The sequence below is a fragment of the Panthera tigris genome, chromosome A1 (assembly GCF_018350195.1).
Source record: "Panthera tigris isolate Pti1 chromosome A1, P.tigris_Pti1_mat1.1, whole genome shotgun sequence".
NCBI lineage: Eukaryota > Metazoa > Chordata > Mammalia > Carnivora > Felidae > Panthera > Panthera tigris.
The window spans coordinates 160244911-160268680 of NC_056660.1; the positions used below are offsets into that span (position 1 = coordinate 160244911).

At 35.1% G+C, this 23770-nt stretch overlaps 2 long non-coding RNA genes across 2 annotated transcripts in view; one reads left to right on the top strand and one right to left on the bottom strand.

Moving 5' to 3' along the window:
• The first annotated feature begins 6 nt into the window (after positions 1-6).
• LOC107179318 lies at positions 7-22077 on the top strand. The gene is made up of 3 exons (XR_001509917.1): positions 7-29; positions 16670-16707; positions 22049-22077. It is a non-coding gene; the product is annotated as an uncharacterized LOC107179318 (long non-coding RNA).
• LOC122231495 overlaps positions 9337-23770 on the bottom strand; it is a 68602-nt gene continuing 54168 nt past the window's right edge. Inside the window, exons 2-3 of the long non-coding RNA XR_006208749.1 lie at positions 14600-14709; positions 9337-9470 (exon numbers count right to left, since the gene is read on the bottom strand). This is a non-coding gene — a long non-coding RNA (uncharacterized LOC122231495). The remainder of the gene's footprint in view (positions 9471-14599; positions 14710-23770) is intronic.

Here is a 23770-nt window from a genome sequence, read left to right on the forward strand (position 1 = left end):
GCCATTACCACAGATCTTTGTGGGCTAAGGTAATATATCTTATGGTATCGCTAGCCAATGTGATAACTATCCTTGTCTTTCCTTTGTCTTGTTAGTACTGACACTTGTCTTCTACTATTCTGGAATTCTATCATTCCCATGAACTCTAAGGACTAGAACCCAGGTACATGACGGCCTCTCCACTGCCAACCCTGATCTAGAGCAAAGGGTCACAACTAAGCCTCTAAAAAGTAATGGTGACCCCTTGACTGGAGTATTCCTTATTACTTTAATGAAAGTAATATTTTTAAGCATTTATTACAGAATGTTTTCAGCTGTGGGTCTCGTAATAAATCCATTCTAAAATTCCCTAATCCTTGAGCTTCTGGAGTTATTCCTTAAGATTCTTCCAAAGCTTTTCTAGCAAACTATTAAATAGGAAGACTTAAATGGATTGTTTAAGTCTGCCTTGTCACACTTATGATTGAATTTTGACCCTGAGTTTTATTAATGTTTGCCTTGTGACTGCCAGGCTTCCATAAATGATACTCACGTTAAACATGGCCATGACTTTTCCAGTGTGTTTTGAGTGATGTTTGTTGACATGAATCTTTCATTCTTTCTTTATGGCTTTAAGGCAGCTAACCAAAAGAAGACAATTTTACATTTCTTACCACTACAATTGAGCTTATACTATTTTAATGCTAGACTTAGTGCATTCCCCAATGCCACCTTTTCTAGTTCACTAATCTGTCACACAGGATAGGTTTACAAATGCTAACGCTATTGTGTTCCAGAATCTCCTACTGAACGTCTGTTTTCTAGGGCAGAGAGACCATCATGTGCTTCACTGCAAGCGGAGCATGAGGTTAGACTTGGATAAAACTAGGTTATTGTGAGGTGCTACCAGCAAGCACAAGTGAAGGAGTGGAAAGAGGAAGAGTCAGGGAAGATGGAAAATGAGTATAAGAGTGATTAATGCCACAGGAAAGACTTAGCTGTGACCTCTAAGAAGTAAAAATGTCCTCCAGTGATGCCAACCTGAATGAAAAGAAGCCAGTGCATTTATCCAGTGACTCCCCCTCCCCTCACTGGCTTCAGAGGCACTCTTACAGGCATTAACAATCTCACATTTTATGTTGTACATGAATGTGGTCAAATTAGATTGTCTCAGCGCCAAAGGGACCCTGAGGCAGAAAGTGGAAAATTGAGTGGCACACATTTGAGATGGAATGCAGCCAGTGCATTCCAGAATGCAGAATGAGCCTTCCTACAGCTGCCTTGTGAAACCATATATAAACAGAGGAGATATGATGTGAGAGCCAAAGGTATCTGCCACCATGGACAGCACAAATGATATCTCTTGGCAAGGGCTCCTGGAAACTAAATGGTATTCTCATCATATTTATGATGTAATGTCTATCAAAAGTTATTAGAAATAAATTTATATTCATTATTTAAATGTATATGTAAAAGATGCTAGACCAATTTTTAATTCTGACCTAATAATGCAGGTATGAGTCTATTTATACAATTGTATTTGTATTATTATAGTTAGGAATACTAGAATCATTTTTTTAAGATGACACTTTTTTTTTTTTACTCTGTGATACAAGAACTTTGTGATTTTTCCCACCTGTATTTTGATGAAACTTAGAGCTATGGTTTATATTTATGTATGAAAAGAACTTGAAGTAAAAACGCTTGACCCTGGATTCATACTATTCAATTGTCATACAGAATGAAAAATTTAGTAACTACAATATCCAGGTAAATAATGTTACACTGTTAACTCTTGATGGAAATCAACAATATTATTTTAAAACAGCTACACATGTCAACTTTTATGAAAACGAGTCATTGTTCTTAATGTTAAAATATTAAATATGAGTTGGATACTACTTTATTATAGAAATATATAAACACTATAATATCTTTGGGTTTATAGCTTAATCAGGTCATGGCTGTACTGCAAAAATTTCTTAAATTGATTTTTTTTTTAAAAAGCAAATGAACAAATCCTGCGAATTGTTGTTTGCATGTTTGCTTATTTTAATGTGGTATCCATTAGAGAAATACTTTACTTTAGGTAATTTAAGGAGAAAATATTAAGAATCCATTAGGTAGGGAGACTTTCCAGTGATTTCCTTCAAGATCTTTTCCAAGATCTCCTTCAGTTGAGATCTTTTCCTTTTATTCAAAAAAGATGTATTTCTACTTTGATGAACAGAATAAGAGAATTTTGCTAGGAATACTTCCTACTACCTAAATAGTATCAAAATGCAGGCTTTTTCTAAGATATTAAAGTCAAAAAACTACCTGATTTTTTTCTAATACATTCCTTCTCCATTTTAATTAACAATATCAGTTTCTATAATTTGTATGCAATAGCTATTATTATGAAAACATATATCTGGCAAGCTCTATTCCTGAATTTATAGGAACCTCCTTTGGCATATTTTAAACTTAAAATACGTGATTTAATATTGTTAGTTAAACTATGGTACTATGCTTCTTACCACTTAGAATTTTTATTTTTAACTTATTAAAAGAGCTCCTTTGGACTTAATTTAGTCATATTCTTATCATCTATAAATCCTAGCCATATGTAATAGGGAAAGTATAAGTGAAATAAATTGGCTAAGATGTTCCTAAACATCTCTGGGATGCCTGGGTGGCTCAGTCAATGAAGCCTCCTACTCTTGATTTTGGCTTAGGTCATGATCTCAGTTTCATGAGTTCCAGTTCTGCATCAGGCTCTGTGCTGACAATGTGGAACCTGCTTGGAATCTCTCTCCTCTCTCTCTGCCCCTTCTTCTCTCTCTCTCTCTCTCTCTCTCTCTCATACAATAAACTTTTTTTAAAGATGTTCCTAAACATCTCTACACTTAGAAAAAAAATATGTGATTTAACACTGATGCTCAAAATTTTTACATTTTGGTTTTTTTTTAGTCAATTCTGAAACATCGTAACTTAATTCGATTGTACATTCATATCTTTTTTAAAGTTAAGAATAATTTTATCTATTGCACCACTGCATTTTGTTCTGGGTGAATTTTTCTTATACCTTACTGGAAAACTCATTCCTTGTGTTTTTAATGTGAAGTCTTTCATCACTTGTTTTCATCTCTTATTACTCCAGCCATACATTCATAAAGAGTTGGTGGATTTGTCCTCTCTATAATATTGATCTTTGTTTATATGGTTTTCTTTTTTACAACAGTAACAAAAAAATTTTTATTCTACATTAAGTTTTTGTTCCTTTCCTTTGTTCCATGTATCATCATACTTTCTTTTAATCAATGTGTATGATTTTGTCATGTTTTCTAAATATCTTCTTCTTAAAATTATTTAAGAATACAGGGAAGATGGTGGTGAGAGGGGATGCTGGGCTTACCTCGTCCTGCTGACTGCTTAGATTCCACCCACATCTGCCTAAATAACCCAGAAAACCATCAGAAGACTACCAGAATGGATTCTATGGAACCAAGCATAGACAAGAGGCCCATGGAAGCGGGTAGAAAGGGCAGAGAGTCAGTGCATGCTACAAAGACTGGCGGGAGGGAGCCAGGGCGGTGGGGGGGGGTAGCCTGCCCAGCAAGGCAGAGCCCCCAAAGTCTGGCTTGCAAAAAGCACAAGGGCCGGACTGTGTGAGTTCTGACAGCCAGCAGGACTTATCATCTGGAATGTTAAAAGTCAACAGCACTGCTCTCGGAGAGCAGGGAGGGTGAGAGGACACTGGGAGGGAGATTTGTTGAGCCCTGGAAGAAAGAGTTCAGCTCAGCTTGGGGGGGTGGGTGGGGGGAAGTGCTGGCAAGTGCCATATCCCTCTCCTATCCCCCAGCCAAAATTCCAAAGGGAAGCTGTTCCCATCACCGAACTTGCTTGCACCAGGCAAATGCCCAACATTGTGCTTCTGTGGATCCATCCCTCCAATGAGTCTGCCTCCATCCCAGTGCTGCAGGGCCCCTCCCACAGGGGACCACTGACCCCAAAGCAAGCTAAGCCTACCCCTCCCACCCCTGTGCAACTTGTGGATCCACCTCAGCTAATACGCCCTTGGCCAGATCCCATTGAGGCAGCACCACAAGCATGGCACTGTGCAAGTAGCCCAGACAGAGGTCACACCACTCCACAGTGAGTACTGCCCTTAAGAGAGGGGAAGATAAGGTACAGTCCAATGTGACGGTGGCCAGAGCGGTGGGCTGGGGGCAGACATTGGGTCTGACTGCGGACCCACCCACCAACACAAGTTACTACAGACAGCACAGCAGAAGTGCCCTGCAGCTTGGAGCCACTACAAGGACTACCAAAAATGACAAAACGGAAGAATTCTCCTCAGAAGAAACTCCAGGAAGTAGCTACAACTAACGAATTGATCAAAAACGATTTAAGCAATATAACAGAACAAGAATTTAGAATAATAGTCATAATTTAACCGCTGGGATTGAAAAACCAGAGAGGACAGCAGAGAATCTATTGCTGCAGAGATCAAGGGACTAAGAAATGGTCATGAGGAGCTAAAAAATGCTATAAATGAGGTGCAAAATAAAACGGAGGCAGCCATAGCACAAATTGAAGAGACAGAGGAGAGAACAGGTGAATTAGAAAATAAAATAATGGGAAAAGAGGAAAATGAGAAAAAGAGAAATAAAAAAATCCAGGAGTATGAAGGGAGAATTAGAGAACTAAGTGATGCAATCAAATGGAACAATATCCGTATCATAGGAATTCCAGAAGAAAGAAGAAAGAGAGCAAGGGGCTGAAGGTGTACATGAACAAATCATAGCTGAGAACTTCCCTGATCTGGAGAAGGAAACAGGCGTTAAACTCCAAGAGGCACAGAGAACTACCTTCAGATGTAACTTGAATCGATCTTCTGCATGACATATCATAGTGAAACTGGCAAATACAAGGATAAAGAGAAAATTCTGAAAGCAGCTAGGGATAAACATGTCTAACTCACAAAGGGAGATCCATAAGAGTAGTGACAGACGTATCTACTGAAACTTGGCAGGCCAGAAAGAAATGGCAGGAAATTTTCATTGTGATGAACAGAAAAAATATGCAGCCAAGAATCCTTTATCCAGCAAGTCTGTCATTCAGAATAGAAGGGGAGATAAAGGTTTTCCCAAACAAACAAAAACTGAAGGAATTCATCACCACTCAACCAGCCCTACAAGAGATCCTAAGGGGGATTCTGTGAGTGAAATGTTGCAAGGACCACAAAGTACCAGAGACATCACTACAAGCATGAAACCTACAGACATCACAATGACTCCAAACCCACATCTTTCAATAACACTGAATGTAAATGGACTAAATGCTCCAATCAAAAGATATAGGGTATCAGAATGGATTAAAAGACAAGATCCATGTATTTGCTGTCTAAAAGAAACCCAATTTAGACCTGAGAACACCTTCAGATTGAAAGTGAGGGGATGGAGAGCTATCTGCCATCCTACTGGAAGTCAAAAGAAAGCTGAGTAGCCTTACTTATTTCAGACAAACTAGACTTTAAGTTAAAGCCTGTAACAAGAGATGAAGAAGGGCATTGTATAATAATTACAGGGTCTATCTATCAGGAAGAGCTAACAATTATAAATGTCTATGCGCCAAATACAGGAGCCCCCAAATATATAAAACAATCACAAACATAAGTAACCTTATTGATAAGAATGTGGTACTTTCAGGGAATTTAATACCCTACTACAACAATGGATAGATCATCTAGACACAGAATCAATAAAGACACAAGACCCCTATTGATACATTGGATCAGATGGACTTGACAGATATGTTTAGAACTCTGCATCCCAAAGCAACAGAATATACTTTCTTCTTGAGTACACATGGAACATTCTTCAAGATAGATTACATACTGGGTCACAAAACAGCCCTTTGTAAGTAGAAAAAAAATGAGATCATACCATGCACACTTCCAGATGACAATGCTATGCAACTTGAAGTCAACCACAGGAAAACGTGTGGAAAACCTCCAAAAGCATGGAGGTTAAAGAACACCCTACTAAAGAATGAAAGGGTCAACCAGGCAATTAGAGAAGAAATTTAAAAATATATGGAAACAAATGAAAATGAAAATACAACAATCCAAATGCTTTGGGATACAGTGAAGGCAGTCCTGAGAGGAAAATACATTGCAATCCAGGCCTATCTCAAGAAACAAGAAAAATCCCAAATACAAAATCTAACAGCACACCTAAAGGAACTAGGAGAAGAACAACAAAGACACCCTAAATCCAGCAGAAGAAGAGAAATAATAAAGATCAGAGCAGAAATAAACAATATAGAATCTAAAAAACTGTAGAGCAGATCAATGAAACCAAGAGTTGGTTTTTGAAAAAATAAACAAATTTGATAAACTGTAGCCAGGCTTCTCAAAAAGAAAAGGGAGATGACCCAAATAGATAAAATCATGAATGAAAAAGGAATTATTACAACGAATCCCTCAGAGATACAAGCAATTATCAGGGAATACTACGAAAAATTATATGCCAACAAACTGGACCACCTGGAAGAAATGGACAAATTCATAAACACCCACACGCTTCCAAAAGTCAAACAGGAAGAAATAGAAAACTTGAACAGACCCATAACCAGCGAAGAAATTGAATCAGTTATCAAAAATCTCCCAACAAATAAGAGTCCAGGACCAGATGGCTTCCCTGGGGAATTCTACCAGACATTTAAAGCAGAGATAATACCTATCCTTCTCAAGCTGTTCCAAAAAATAGAAAGGGAAGGAAAACTTCCAGACTCATTCTATGAAGTCAGCATTACTTTGATTCTTAAACCAAACACCCAGCAGAAAAAGAGAACTACAGGCCAATATCCCTGATGAATACGGATGCAAAAATTCTCAACAAGATACTAGCAAATCGAACTCAACAGCATATAAAAAGAATTATACACCATGATCAAGTGGGATTCATTCCTGGGATGCAGGGCTGGTTCAACATTTGCAAATCAATCAATGTGATACATCACATTAATAAAAGAAAAGAAAAGAACCATTTGATCCTGTCAATCGATGCAGAAAAAGCCTTTGACAAAATTCAGCATCGTTTCTTAATAAAAACCCTTGAGAATGTCAGGATATAAGGAATATACTTAAACATCATAAAAGCCATTTATGAAAAGCCCATAGCTACTATCATCCTCAATGGGGAAAAACTGAGAGATTTTCCCTGAGATCAGGAACACGACAGGGATGCCCACTCTCACCGCTGTTGTTTAACATAGTGCTGGAAGTTCTAGCATCAGCAATCAGACAACAAAAGGAAATCAAAGGCATCAAAATTGGCAAAGATGAAGTCAAGCTTTCGCTTTTTGCAGATGACATGATATTATACATGGAAAATCCGATAGACTCCACCAAAAGTCTGCTAGAACTGATACATGAATTTAGCAAAGTTGCAGGATACAAAATCAATGTACAGAAATCAATTGCATTCTTATACACTAATAATGAAGCAGCAGAAAGACAAATAAAGAAACTGATCCCATTCACAATTGCACCAAGAAGCATAAAATACCTAGGAATAAATCTAACCAAAGATGTAAAAGAACTGTTTGCAGAAAACTATAGAAAGGTTATGAAGGAAATTGAAGAATATACAAAGAAATGGAAAAACATTCCATGCTCATGGACTGGAAGAATAAATGTTGTTAAAATGTCAATACTACCCAAATCAATCTACACATTCAATGCAATCCCAATCAAAATTGCTCCAGCATTCTTCTCAAAGCTAGAACAAGCAATCCTAAATTTGTATGGAACCAAAAAAGACCCCGAATATTAACAGGAATATTGAAGAAGCCCAAAGCAGGAGGCATCACAATCCCAGACTTTTGCCTCTACTATAAAGGTGTAATCATCAAGACAGCATGGTATTGGCACAAAAACAGACAAAGAGACCAATGGAATAGAATAGATACTCCAAATTTGGCCACCAAAGTATGGCCAACTAATCTTTGACAAAGCAGGAAAGAATATGCAATGGAAAAAAGACAGTCTCTTTAACAAATGGTGCTGGGAGAACTGGACAGCAACATGCAGAAGAATGAAACTAGACTACTTTCTTACACCATACACAAAAATAAACTCAAAATGAATAAAGGATCTGAATATGTACAGGAAACCATCAAAACTCTAGAGGAGAAATCTATAACCTAAGCTGCAGTGATTTCTTACTCAACACATCTGCAAAGGCAAGGGAATTAAAAGCAAAAATGAACTATCGGGACCTCATGAAGATAAAAAGCTTCTACACTGCAAAGGAACAATCAACAAAACTAAAAGGCAACCGAGGGAATGGGAAAAGATATTTGCAAATAACATATCAAAGGGCTAGTATCCAAAATCTATAAAGAACTCACCAAACTCCACACCCAAAAAACAAATAACCCAGTGAAGAAATGGGCAGAAGACATGAATAGACACTTTTCCAAAGAAGGCATCCAGATGGCCATCAGACACATGAAATGATGCTCAACGTCACTCATCATCAGGGAAATATAAATCAAAGCCACAATGAGATCCCACCTCATGCCAGTCAGAGTGGCTAAAATGGACATATCAGGATACTATAGATGCTGGACAGCATGTGGAGAATCGGGAACCCTCTTGCACTGTTGGTGGGAATGCAAACTGGTGCAGCCACTCTGAAAAACAGTGTGGAGGTTCCTCAAAAAATTAAAAATAGACCTACCCTATGACCCAGCGATAGCACTGCTAGGAATTTAACCAAGAGATACAGGATTGCTGATGTATAGGGGCACTTGTACCCCAACGTTTATAGCAGCATTTTCAACAATAGCCAAATTATGGGATTTCCATCAATTAATGGATGGATAAAGAAATTGTGGTTTATATACACAATGGAGTACTATGTGGCAATGAGAAAGAATGAAATATGGCCCTTTGTAGCAACGTGGATAGAACTGGAGAGTGTTATGCTAAGTGAAATAAGTCATACAGAGAAAGACAGATACCATATGTTTTCACACATATGTGGATCCTGAGAAACTTAACAGAAGACCATAGGGGAGGGGAAGGAAAAAAAAGTTAGGGAGAGAGCCAAACCATAAGAGACTCTTAAAAACTGAGAACAAACTGAGGGTTGAGGAGGAGTGGGAGGGACGGGAGGGTGGATGATGGGCACTGAGGAGGGCACCTGTTGGAAAGAGCGCTGGGTGTTGTATGGAAACAAATTTGACAATAAATTTCATATTAAAAATTTTTTTAAGAATACAAATTAGATACATTATAAAATATTTATTTTAACAATTACTTTTCTTATAGAATTTTCTTCAATATTTAAAATTATGCTCTGTTTTCCAGCTGTTTCAGATCATTTTTTTGGATTGGGATTTTGTTTCTATTTTTTCATCCTTCAACAAAGAGGGTTCTAGGAAGAACCAGTATCCACCGTAAGCTGCAAGGGATGTTCTCATTTTCTCTTGATTTACTGGAAAAAACAAAACAAAACAAAAGAAAAAAACCTGTTCACAAATCAAGTAACTAGTCATTGATAAGCACGTGCATCACTGAAATTCAAGTTCCTAAGGCTGATCCTAGCTTCTACTGAAATTGTTCCGGTTGGTGGTTGGGTTCACTTTCTGCTCATTTTAAAGATGTAAAACCCTTGTTTATACACAAATTACACATAAAAATTGACTATCTTAACAGGCCTTGATCATAAAGCTCTTAATGTCTTTCAGAACTACATGGCTTAGTTATCTAATATTTCTGTATCCAAAAGTGTAATGATTTCCCTAACAGGTCCCTCTCTAGCCATACTCATATTGTATACCAGGAGTTTAAATTATTGAATGGGAATGGAAACAAAGAATCTGTTTGAAGTGGTGATTAGCAGGATTTCTGTAGTATAACACTTGTATAAAAATGGCCTCTAAAAATCTATAGATTATAGAAAATGTGGCAGACAAAACCTTTTTACTACATTTTAAAAAGCCACCAACATAGTTTGTGGTGCCTGGGTATCTCAGTCAGTTGAGCATCTGACTTTGGCTCAGGTCATAATCTCACAGTTCATGAGTTCAAGGCCGGGTTCAGGTTCTCCACTTTCAACATGGAGCCCACTTTGGATTTCCACTTCCCCACTCACACTTTCTCTCAAAAATAATACACATAAAAAAAGTCATCAGCATTGTTTTTTTTAATTTTTTAAATCTTTATTTATTTTTTTATTTTATAATTTTTTTTTAACGTTTTTTTATTTTTGAGACAGAGAGAGACAGAGCATGAACGGGGGAGGGGCAGAGAGAGAGGGAGACACAGAATCTGAAACAGGCTCCCGGCTCTGAGCTGTCAGCACAGAGCCCGACGTGGGGCTCTAACTCATGGACCTCGAGATCATGACCTGAGCTGAAGTCGGACGCTTAACCGACTGAGCCACCCAGGCGCCCCTAAATCTTTATTTATTTTTGAAAGACAAAGAGAGACGGAGTGCGAGAGGGGTAGGGGCAGAGAGACAGAATCTGAAGCAGGCTCCAGGCTCTGAGCTGTCAGCACAGAGCCCCATGCAGGGCTCAAACCCACAAACTGCAAAATCATGACCTGGGCCAAAGTTGGACACTTACCTGACTGAGCTACCCTGGCACCTCAAAAGCCACCAACATTGTTTTAAGTAAGGAACATTTGTAGTGCAGCTAAGTCACTGTCATTTCCAGGGCCTTGAATTTAAAATGAGACTGATGTCAATATGGTAGTTTTAAGCATCATCATGTGTGCCTATTTATAAATTGAGAACCAGTGAAGCAAGAACTACTAGTCTGCTGCTAAGACAGGAAAATTCTGCTAACTATGATTTAATCAACATTGGATCTTAAATTCTGGATTTGCATTCAAACATACTGGAAACTAACTTCTGGGTTGAAAAAATACCAATAAATCCTTTGTAGTCTTGAATTTATTAACTGCCTTATATCTGAGATTTCTCATTACAAACACTTTAATTTTATCTCCAGTTATGGGGTTATCCAGTGACAGTGGGATGAAAGAATACCATGAACTCTTAACAGTTCTTTTACTAAGTTTTATGGGCAAAGCAACAGCCTGACCATTATGCAGTAACAGTTTTATTTAAGGTTTTTTAAATGGCCAGATTTTATCCATAATTATACACTACAGCTTGAACAAAGAATATAATATTTTTATAAGACTAGCCATCCCATCTGACAAATGGAAATTACTGAACAAGTCATTTGATATATATTACTTATTAGTATTAAAATAATTGTGATTCATGGCAAAGCCTACTCAATGTTGTAATTTCAGTTCTTCATTGTCATTCTTAAAAATCTATCTGAAAAATAATAGCTCTTGAAAATCATATCAAGAATAAAATTTGCTAAACGAATGACTCTCTTTGGAAATGAATAAATAGCTCAAGAGCTTAGCAATCAATCACTGCAATGATACTATAGAAATATAATTTTCTGTTCCATTAGTATTCGGATTATTTGCTGTATTTTTCTGATATTTAATATATTGGTTTGTTTAAATTATTATGAACAGTTATTTTATACTTCTGTTTATTTCACTATAATATTTAGCTTAATCTATAATTTCAGTGACCTTCTTTTGTTTATATATAAATGCTCTTTCTAGGAGATCTTGCCAATTACCAACTGCCTTAATTACTGAATAAATAAATGTAATGAGAGATTCAGTACAATGTATTTGTTTCTTATAAGATAACTGGGTGAAACTCTATCAAGATTTCTTATCAGATATCTTTGTCTTTTATTTTCAATGAAGTGAAATCTGATGCTATTAGCTTATTTACCAAAGGCTTATAAATGATATTCATTAATCTCACAGATAGTTGATATTCAAAAATTGATTTGATATTATGAAAAACTATATGCCAATAACTTAGACCACCTAAAAGAAATGGATAGATTCCTAGAAACATATAACCCACCAAAACTGAAGTAGTAAGAAATAGAAAAATTTAATGGACCGATTAACAGCAAGGAGATTGAATCAGTAATCAAAAAATGTTCCCAACAAGCAGAAGTCCAAGAGCAAATGGCTTAAGAGGGGACTTCTACCAAAAGATTTAAAGAAGAGTTAATATCTATTCTTCCCAAACTCTCCCAAAAAATGAAGAAAACTTCCAAATTCATTCTGTGAGGCCAGTATCATCCTGATGCCAAAACCAGATGAAGACACCTCAAAAAAGATAACTATAGGCCAGTATCTCTGATGAACACAGGCTCAGAAATCTTCAAGAAAATACTAGAAAACCAAATCCAGCAATACATTAAAAATGTCACTCGCCACAATCAAGTGGGGTTTATTCTTGGGATGTAAGGATGGTTCATTATTTACAAATCAATCAACATGATACATCACATCAGTAAGAGAAAGGATGAAAACCGTAAGACCATTTTAAGAGATACAGAAAAAGCATTTGACAAAGTAGAACATCCATTCATGATATAAAAATCCCTCAACAAAGTAGGTTTAGAGGGAACATACCTCAAAATAATAAAGGCCATATATGAAAAAACCACAATGAACATCATACACAATGGAGAAAACGAGAGCTTTTCCCCTAAGGCCAGGAGCAAGATAGTGATGTCCATTCTCACCACTTTTATTAAACATTGTACTGGAAGTCCTAGGCACAGAAATCAGACAGCAAAAAGAACTAAGAGAAGACCAAATCAGTAATAAACAAGTAAAACTTTCAATATTTGCAGATAACATAATACTATATATAGAAAACCATACAGACTCCAACAAAAAGCTACTAAAACTAATAAATTCAGCAAAGTCACAGGATAAAAAAAGATCAATATGCAGAAATCTGTTGCATTTTTAAAAATTTTATTTCATTTTTAATTGGTCTCTATACACAACATGGGGCTTGAACTCACACCCCAAGATCACCACTCATGCAGTATTGAGGGGAATGCAAACTGGGGCAATCACTGTGGAAAACAGAATGGAGTTTCCTCAAAAAATTAAAAATAGAACTACCCTATAATCCAGTAATTGCACTCCTGGGCATTCATCCCCAAATACACAAACACTAATTCAAAGGGATATATGCACCCCTATGTTTATATCAGATGTACCTTAGCCAAATTACAGAAGCAGCCCAAATGTCCAACAATTATTTAGTCATATTATCTAATCATAAATAATATTGTTTATGTTAATATTAGTCATAAAATATTATGATTAAATAATTTATTACACTTATAAAAAGAATGAAATCTTGCCATTTGCAAATGTCCAATTATTTAGTAATATTTTTTAGTCATAAAATTATTTGTTAATATTTGTCATAAAGTATTATGACTAAATACTTTATTATTTACTTGCAAAAAGCAATGAAACCTTGACATTTGCAATAACATGAATGGAACTCAAGAGTATAATGGTAAGCGAAATAAATCAGTCAGAAAAAGACAAGTACAATATGATTTCACTCATAGGTGGAACTTAAGAAACCAAACAAATAAGCAAAGTAAAAAGAGAAATCAAGAAACAGCTTCTTAACTATAGGAAGAAACTAGAGTAGAGGTAGATGGGCAAATGGGTTAAACAGGTGACAGAAATTAAGGAGCACACTTGGAAGAGCACCAGGTGTTGTATTGGACTGCTGAATTACTATACAATACATCAGAAACTAGTATAACACTGTATGTTAACTATACTGAAAGAAATATAATTTAAAGAATGATTTGTATTATACTGAGAGTTGATTCAAAATTCTTCTTGTTTAGATTACTTAATATCTATTTTGCACACCTAGAAGATAAGAAAAAAAAAGGTGTGTGTGTGTGTGTGTGTGTGTGTGTGTGTTTAATGCAGCAATGTGCTTGTAGCTGTTAACAGGCTCTCCAGAGAGGACAGGAACTGATTTGTAGCATTTGACAATTTCTCTGATGTAAACTGTCCCATCAAGGACAATTTTTGTGCTCCTCATGTGAGGTCACTAAATGAGGAGTTAGGAAGGAATAAATACAATCACTTTCATGAGCCTATAAAAGCTGATACTGATAGCCACCATGACATTAAATATGACAAAGTTTTTTACTTAAAGTTTATAATTAGGTAAGTATATTAAAATCTCCTGAATGTGTTTTAAAATGTATGGTGGTCTATAATTGAAGGTTAAAAGTTGTTTTGTAGTAATAGGTGGCCTTAAAAATAAGCTTTTGTTATGCCCTTTGCCAGGTCTTATGCTAATGTTTCAAATTTTCCCATACTTTCTACCCAAAGATTCTTTCAAATGTCACCTCCTCACCCATCTCACTCCATTTGTTCATAATTATTAGAGTTTCATCACACCCCAGCAAATGGTAGCTGATCTATGTGCTATTTCCCTCATCTCCTACTTGATACACAACAACATTTTCTAAATGTTCCTAAGTACTTAAATATGGGTGTACACCTGAAAAATAGACCACAAAACAACAAAACAACAAATGATTTTTAGTAAGTTTAGTAAGTTTTTTAGTAAGTTTAGAGCAGGAATGGCATTTATTGACTTTTCAAGTGTGTCAATTTAATTATTATATTATAATATGTGATTAATAAAATCATTAAAATTACCTTCTGATATGAAAACCTTCTTCTGTTAGGAATTCACATAAAGCACCAAATGTATATTACACTGAGATATTGGAAACCAGGAGGATTAGGTGGAAAATGGAGGAGGGATGCTGTGAAAAGGGAGGTAAACATTTCAATAACATTTACTAGGTATTAAAGGAAAAACAAATTCAAAATGTCTTTCCTCCAAATATGCTGGCACTTGCATAAAACACTGGAGATATCTCACCTTGGGAAATAATTTATAGCTGAAGTCCTCACTTCTTTTCTGTAAGAATTGGAATCATGCAAATATAGAAAATGTGCTCAAGATCCACAAACAATCTTAGTGATTTATATTTCTGCTCAAGATCTATTATTTTATCAAAAGAAAAAGCTCAAATAAAAACTTCAGAATCAACCAAGAAACAGACTCTTAACTATAGAGGACAAACTGATGGTTCCTGTAGGAGAGGGGGGTTGAGGGATGGGTTAAAGAGGTGATGGGTGTTAAGGAGAGCACTTGTGATGATCACCAGGTATTGTATATAAGTGATGAATCACTAAACTCTATACCTGAAACTAACATTACACTGTATGTTAATTAAGTGGAATTTAAATACACATTTGGACAGAAAAAAAAAGCCAAATGCTCACCTTCATCTAATATAAAACAAGAATCTATTTATACACACAGGACATAAATTACCATTCTTTTTGTTTGTTTATTTATTTTGAAAGAGAGCATGCAAGCACGCAAACGGGTGAGGGGCAGAAAGGGAGAGAGAATCCTAATCGGGCTCTTCATTTGTCAGTATGAAGCCAGATGCAAGTTTAAATCCATGTACAGTGACTTCATAACCTGAGTGGAAACCAAGAGCCTGACACTTAACTTATTGAGCTATCCAAGCACCACAATTACCATTATTTTCTGTCTATGCTAATGCATACAGGTTGCTTAGATCATGGGTGATTTACATTTACTCAAGTTACACTAAGTAAATTCAGCAATACAGGTAATTCTAATTACCCAAGTATTTGCTTTCCAAACAAACAGTATGGATGTTGTATAGCAAAGAGAAAACATCAAAACAAAATAATTCACCAATGACAAAACAACTTAAAAAAAGTAACTATCTCTCAAACATCCACACCCATCTGAAATGTTTGCCTCTTCCTGAATGGAATATGAACAGATTTGTACATTTGTAGGCTTAGAGTGTGGCTTGTTTCATGTGGTTCAACACTTTTGAGATACATCCATGTAGATGCATAGGGATGTATGTCTCAGCAGTCTGTTCCTTTTTATTAACATATGGGTGTGTTAACGAAATATTTATTTACTTATTTATTTAATGTATTTAATTGCAGTTGATGGGCACTTGTTTTTTTTGGGGGTGGTGGTGGCTATTATTGAAATAGCCCTTAAATGTATTTGTATACAGGCCTTAGTGTAGACATTTATTCTCATTTCTCTTGGGTAAATACCTAAGGGGGATTATTGGCTTATGTAGTATATTTTTGAGCTCTTAAGAAACTACCAAACTATTTTCCAAAATGGCTATTCATTTGACCAGCTTTCTGCTTATCTCCTCAGTCACTTCAAAACCCAGTTTTTCCTCATCTTCTCAGGTACTTTGGAGTGTCTTGTCTTTCTTTTTTTTTTTTTTTTTAATTTTTTTTAACGTTTATTTATTTTTGAGAGAGAGACAGGGCATGAATGGGGGAGGGGCAGAGAGAGAGGGAGACACAGAATCGGAAGCAGGCTCCAGGCTCTGAGCCATCAGCCCACAGCCTGACGCGGGGCTCGAACTCTTGGACCGAGAGATCGTGACCTGAGCTGAAGTCGGACGCTTAACCGACTGAGCCACCCAGGCGCCCCTCTTGTCTTTCTAATATTAACTATTCTCATAGGCATGTGCTAGTATCCATTATGGTTTAAATTTGCATTTCCCTAATTAATAATTTTGAACATTGTGTCATGGGCACAGTGCAATTCATATATATGCCTTGAAGTTCTTTGTTCATTTTTAAATAAAAAATGTTGCCCCATTTCTTTTATTATATTGTTACCTTATTGTTGAACTTCAGGGAAATTCTCCATATTCTGCATTCAAGCTTTTTATCAGGTAAGTGTTTGCAAATATTTTCTTTTGGTCTATGTCTTGTATTTCATTTTACTAAGTGTCATCCAAAGAGAAATTTTAAATTTTAATAAACTTCAGTGCATACATTTTCCCTTTAATATTTGTGCTTTTTACAACCTAAGAAATTTTGCCTAACCCAAGGTCACAAAGCTTTATTTCTTATGTTTTCTTCCAGGGTTTGTTTTTTTTTTTTTTTTTTTTTTTTACTTATTGAAGCCTATGATCCATCTTGAGTTAATTTTTTGTATATACTTAAAGTAACAGTGAAGGTTTATTGACTTCAAATTCCCAATGTTCCAGCACTACTTATTAATAAACATTATTTTTCTTACATTATTTCATTTACATAGTTCTTAAAAATTAATAGACCACACATGTGAGGGTTTAATTTTAGGCTTTGTGTTTTGATTTATTGATCTATGCCTATCCATACAATACTGCATCGTTATGATTACTATAGCTCTATAATGATATTTGAAGCCGGGTAGTACAAAATTCTCTCACTATAGTTTTCATTAGATAAATATAAATTAAAATTACAACTTCATTCCTCCACACAACTCAAATATCTAGGATTTTTTTATTCATCAATTTTAAATATCAGTGAGAATCTGTGGTAAGTGGATTTATTATACTTGTTTGTAGCACTGTAAATTTGTCCAATATTTTAGAAAATTCTATGAAAATAACTTCTAGGAATATAAATATGCATTGTCTTATAGCCTAGAAATTCTACTTCTACATAATAGGAGTCAACTGCAACTTGATATAAAAAAAATTCCAAGAACTGTAGATCATAAATGGCAATAGATGTTCTTACTACTATGCTTACAATGGGTACTTCAGATCAATGCAAATAAGTGAATTACATCTATATACAACTTAGATAAGTTGCATAAACATAATGTTGAGTGAAAAAAAAGCAAGAATCAGAGGATAATATAAAAAGGACAAAAACCTGTCTATAGTGTTAGAAGTCATGGTAGAACCCACTTTGGTCAGGAGGTGGAAATAGTAACTAGAAAAGATAGTAGCGGTTTTCTGAGTGTTAAATTTTTGTAGGTTTGGATGACAGTTATCTGAATGTATTCACTTTGTAAAAATTCACTGACTTATTCATTGTACTCTTTTCCATATGTATACGAATTATTTCAAAAATGTTTATTATAAAAGGGCCTCACGTTTCATTTAATAGAAGGACATCAATATAGAACCCTCATAATGTATTCAGTGGAGTAACTAAGGAGCACAGAAACTTTCTAAGATAACCATTTGCATTCCAAAAATAGAATAAATTCAGGCATCATATTCTTCCATATGAAATAAAAAATATAAACTATTTCTTAAGGTCTATGGGCAGAAGCAAGGCTATCATTCCACATGTTTTAAAGGGAGTGTAGGCTTTAAAATAAGGGTATATTTTGTGTTAGGCTTTTTTGTGAACATCTACTGTCCTAATTTGGATACTGCTATTATATAATTGTTCACATGCTCAAAGTCAGAGTTCAGCAAACTTTTTCTGTAAAGAGCTGGATGGCAAATAGTTTAGGCTTCCTAGTCCACATGGTCTTTGTCACAACTACTCAACTCTGCTGTCATAGAGCATTAACGCCCAGGAATAACATGTAAACAAATGAGCTTACAAGTGTTTTAATAAAACTTTTGACACTGAAATTTGAATTGCATATAATTTCACATATATTTAAATATATTTTTAAAAATCTTTTAAACATTTAAATATTTAAAACACAGGGGGGCCTGGGTGGCTTAGTCAGTTAAGCATCCTACTCTCAGTCTCAGCTCAGGTCATGATCACGGTTCATGAGATTGAGCCCCATGTCAGGCTCTGTGCTGATAGTGTGGAGCCTGCTTAGGATTCTCTCTCTCCATCTCACTCTTTGCCCCTCCCCTATTTGCACTCCTCTTTTTCACTCCTCTTTTTCACTCCTATTTTTCAAAAATCAATAAACATTAAAAAAATTAAATATGAAAGAAATTCTTGTGGAACATACAGAAATAAGTAGTGAGCTATATTTGGCCCATGGATTTCATTTTGTTTACCAAATATTAGCTTTTTTTCACCCTTTTCAATTTTGTCTGTAGTGTTCTAGTCTCAGGGCATAACATCCTGGAATCTGCTTGATTTTTTTTTTTTTTCTTCTCTGAGGCCTAACAGAAACCAAAGAGAAAAAAATTCCTGTATGATGGTTTCCTTCTAGTCAAGAAGCTGCTCATACACTACTTACTGGTCACTTAGTCATTAAGCTACTCTATTCTGCTGTAGTGTATGCAAATTTTACTCCAGAAATAGCAAGGACATGTTTAAATATATCTTCTCTAGAACAGATATTAAGCTGACTGCAGGGGCCTGGCAATACTCTGATACTGTTTGCATATTTTATGCATGAATGTGCATTGTTTATGGAGACCTGAATATATCACTTTCATCTGATTTTAAAGAAGTCCATGGCTCAGAAGACTTTAGGTAGCATGGTTAAATCCCCAACAATATGACAACTTATAGTCAATTAATCTTTGACAAAGCAGAAAAGACTATCCAACGGGTAAAATAATGTCTCTTTGGGAAAAGTGGACAGCAATATGCAAAAGAATGAAACTGGACCACTTTGTTACACCATACACTAAAATAAATTCAAAATGGATTAAAGACCTAAATGTGAGACCTGAAATCATAAAACTCCTAGAGAAGAACACAGCCATAACCTCTTTGACATTAGCCATAATACCTTCTTTCTAGATATGTCTCCTGAGTCAAAGGAAACAAAACAAAAATAAACTCTTCTACATCAAAATAATTTTATTTTATTGAGAATAAAAACCTTCTACATAACAAAGGAAACAATCAGCAAAACTAAAAGGCAACCTGCTAAACAGAAGATAATTTCAAATGACATTTGTATCCAAAGTACATAAAGAATTTAGAAGACTCAACACCCCAAAAAAATGAATCAAAAAATGGGCAGAAGACAGAAGTAGACATCTTTCCAAAGAAGACATATGGATAGTCAATAGACAGATGAAAAGATGTTCAACATCACTAACTATGAGGGGTATGCAAATCAAAACTACAATGAGGTATCAAGTCACACTGGTCAGAATGGCTAAAATCAACACAGGAAACAACAGGTGTTGGCAAGGATGTGGAGAGAAGGGAACCCTTTTGCACTGTTGGTAGGAATGCAAACTGGTGCAGCCACTGTGGAAAATAGTATGGATGTTACTCAAAAAATTAAAAATAGAACTACCTTATGATCCAGTAATTGCACTACTAGGTATTTATCCAAAGGATACAAAAATACTAATTCCAAAGGATACATGTACCCCAATGTTTGTAGCAGCATTATATACAATAGCCAAATTATAGAACCAGCCCAAGTGTCCATGGACTGATGAATGGATACAGAAGAGTGGTGTGTGTGTGTGTGTGTGTGTGTGTATGTGTGTGTGTATATAATATTTGATATAGAATATTGAACTATATATATTATAGGATTATGTATATATATATATATACACATATATATATACATATATATATAATGGAATATAACTCAGCCATAAAAAGAAAAATCTTACTATTTGCAATGACATGGATGGAGCTAGAGAGTATAATGCTAAGCAAAATAAATCAGAGAAAGACAAATATCATATGATTTCACTCATACATGGAATTTAGGAAATAATTTTTTTTTCTAAAAAAAGGAAATAGAAACAAACCAAGAAACAGATTCTTAATTATTGAAAACAACCTGATAATTGCCAGAGGTGAACAGGGTGAGGTGATGGGTTAAGTAGGTGATGGGGATTAAAGAGGACACATGTCCTGATGAACACCGGGTTGTATGGAAGTGTCGAATCGCTATATTGTACACCTGAAACTAATATTATAGTGTATGTTACCTAACTGAAATTTAAATTTAAAAACTTAAAAAAAAAAAAAGAGCCCAGCATTATACCTATGCTCCTAGTACCTGTAAGGGAGGAAATGGCCACAATGAGGACTAACATATGTTGAAACGGGAAGAACAGAAAAGCTTAATTTAGAGAAAAAGAGTTACGTATTCTACAACAATATGCACATTAATGAAATTTTATTGTTTAAAAATATGAGGGGCGCCTGAGTGGTTCAGTTAGTTAAGCATCTGACTTTTGATTTTGGCTCAGATAGTGATCTCATGGTTCATAAGATTGGACCTACATTAGGCTCTGTGCTGACAGCATGAAGCCTGTTTGGGATTCTCTCTCCCTCTCTCTCTGCCCCTCCCCTGGTCATGTGTATGTGTGTGTGTGCTCTCTCTCACTCTCTCTCAAAATAAATAAACATTTAAAAAAAAGAATATTAGAGGTATAGAATTCTTAGTTTCTTTAAAAATGTTCTCATTAAACCAATTTGTTTTTTAAATTTATTTTATTTATTTATTTAAAGGAAAGAGAATGGGGGAGAGGCAGAGAGAATCCCAAGCAGTCTCTACACTGTCAACAAAGAACCCAATGCAGTGCTTGATCTCACAAACCTTGAGATCATGACCTGAGCTGAAATCAAGGCTCAGATGCTTAATCTACTGAGCCAGTAGGCGCCCCACGCAATATGCATTTTAGACTTAAACTAGAAACATTCTTTTTCTTTCACCAGAGCCTCTGCATTTATATCTTGATATTCTGTCATGGTAGTAAGATAAAAGTCTTTACTTGAACCTCCATTTTGAAGCTAGATACTTTGTTCATAGACCCTCCTCTGTCAATTCTGAGCTGGCTGGGCCAAGCTACTGGGCATATATGCCCTTTGTTTGACCTATCTACTTCAACTCTGATGGTGTTTGTTTTGCACATGGAAACACAACTATTGTCCTGTTTTTGTATGTCATCCGGCTTAAATCACTTTTTTTTTAAATTTTTTTTTAACATTTATTTATTTTTCAGACAGAGAGAGACAGAGCATGAATGGGGGAGGGGCAGAGAGAGAGGGAGACACAGAATCAGAAGCAGGTTCCAGGCTCCGAGCCATCAGCCCAGAGCCCGATGTGGGGCTCAAACTCATGGACCGCGAGATCGTGACCTGAGCTGAAGTCAGATGCTCAACCGACTGAGCCACCCAGGCGCCCCCGGCTTAAAACAGTTTTATTGAAACACTAGGATAAGTACCCCTGGGCTGAATAGTCCATCTGGTTTCTAAGACTATCTTCTTACACAATCAGCAAAATCTCCTATGTACCTTCTTGATGTCACATATGTGGTTTCTTTTTCCTATTGCCTACCAGCAGTGTTTGCACTTACAACATTTTCCCTTTGTTTTTGCTTCAAGGACTCATATCTGGAAAGCCATGAACAGGGCAAAGTCAGCTGTCTGTTCATCTTCTAACACAAGTTGTTTCTTAGAGGACAGTCCTTTAAATGAGAAACCTTCAAGGATAATTGCTTATTATAAATGCAACTATCAAAGAGGTAAGTTTTAAAAATCAGCCTCAAAAGGACTTGTTCATAATGAGAAAGTGATTCTCATGATTAAAGATAATGTTCTAATCCACAGGTGTTTTTTTTTTTTTTGTTTTTTTTTTGCTGTACCTATCTTACCAATATTGCTAACAGTCTCCTTTTTCTCTTCCCACTTAACATAGTACGCAAGAAAACTTGCTTTTGAATGAAATGTTTTTGGTTATTTTCTTCCCATTTGTAGATTCAAATATCACACATATTTACATTTATAATTACATTCGTAACAGTTACTGTTAATTTACTTTTCCTCATTCAAAAGCACATTGTAGATGCTTCTATTCTAAATCACTTAGATCTGAATCATATTGTAAATTATTACATTGCATGTATTTTTTCATAACTGACTTTACTAAGGAATATTTAGATCAGGCTTTTTAGAAAGTATTATGGCCTGGCAGTCTATTGACATAAATCCTTTTAAACTAAGTGTTTTTGATGTTTTGTAGGCTTATTATTATTATTATCTCACTTGATTTTCCTTGACTCTGAAAAATGTTCTTGTTTTGGGGGTAGTGATTTCTTCCATTTTTTCTACTTGGTATATTAATTACTGAGCTGTTAGATTTTCTGATTCTAAAAGTCAGTATCTTTTATACTTTATTTTAAAATTTATCACAATTTCTTTGATTCTTAGGAGTGATGTGTTCTATTTATTTAACTCATTTAAACTAAAGAAACTGATTTAATTTAAGAGGGAAAAACATCCTTATGAAGTAGATATAATGACTATCTATATTTTACAGATGAGAAAATCGAGGCACATAGGGGTTAAGTAACTAAGCCAAGGTTATATAGTCATTGTAGAGTTTATAGTCTTAACCACTTAGGTAGAATATTTCTAGTATAGTTTTGCTTTTGGCTCTGGCTTTTAGAAGAATTCAAGAAATCAGTCTATTTCATCATTTTATTGTATCAGAAAACTTTTTTTTTTTTTTGCTATTCAACATTTCCATTTAGTTTTTATCTCTAAGTTTGTTTTTTATTTTCACTTATGATTTCTTAACTGAAATTGCTAACATCTCTATTTCTTGTTGAATTGATAGTTTTTAAATTATGTTTCTATATTTTTTAAAGAACTACAATACATTGTTTTAGAACTATATTTGTTAGTATGTAAATATTTTCTTCATTTAACTTGTTTTACCAGTTTATGTGTTCAACTTTTTACAGTAAAAGTTCATTTAAATAGCTAATAAATAAAAACTTAATATGGATAAGTATGGAATTTACAAGTTAAAAATGTTATATGTTCACTGCCTTCATTATTTGAATGTGTGGAACCAAAGTAGGAGACCAGGTTGTTATTTTATTTTTGTTTATTTTCTGTTTACTTTTTTTTTTTTTTTGGTAGAATACTTTGTTGATTAAATTTAAATCTGAAGTACACTTTATGGATTTGGATGCATGGAGGCTTCTCAATATTTTATTTTCGTCCATTCTTTTTAAGTAATGTTATTCAAAAGTATTTTTGTTCACCATGTTGTCTCTTTATTAAGAATGCCAATTATTCATGCTCTGCATTTCTTTTTCT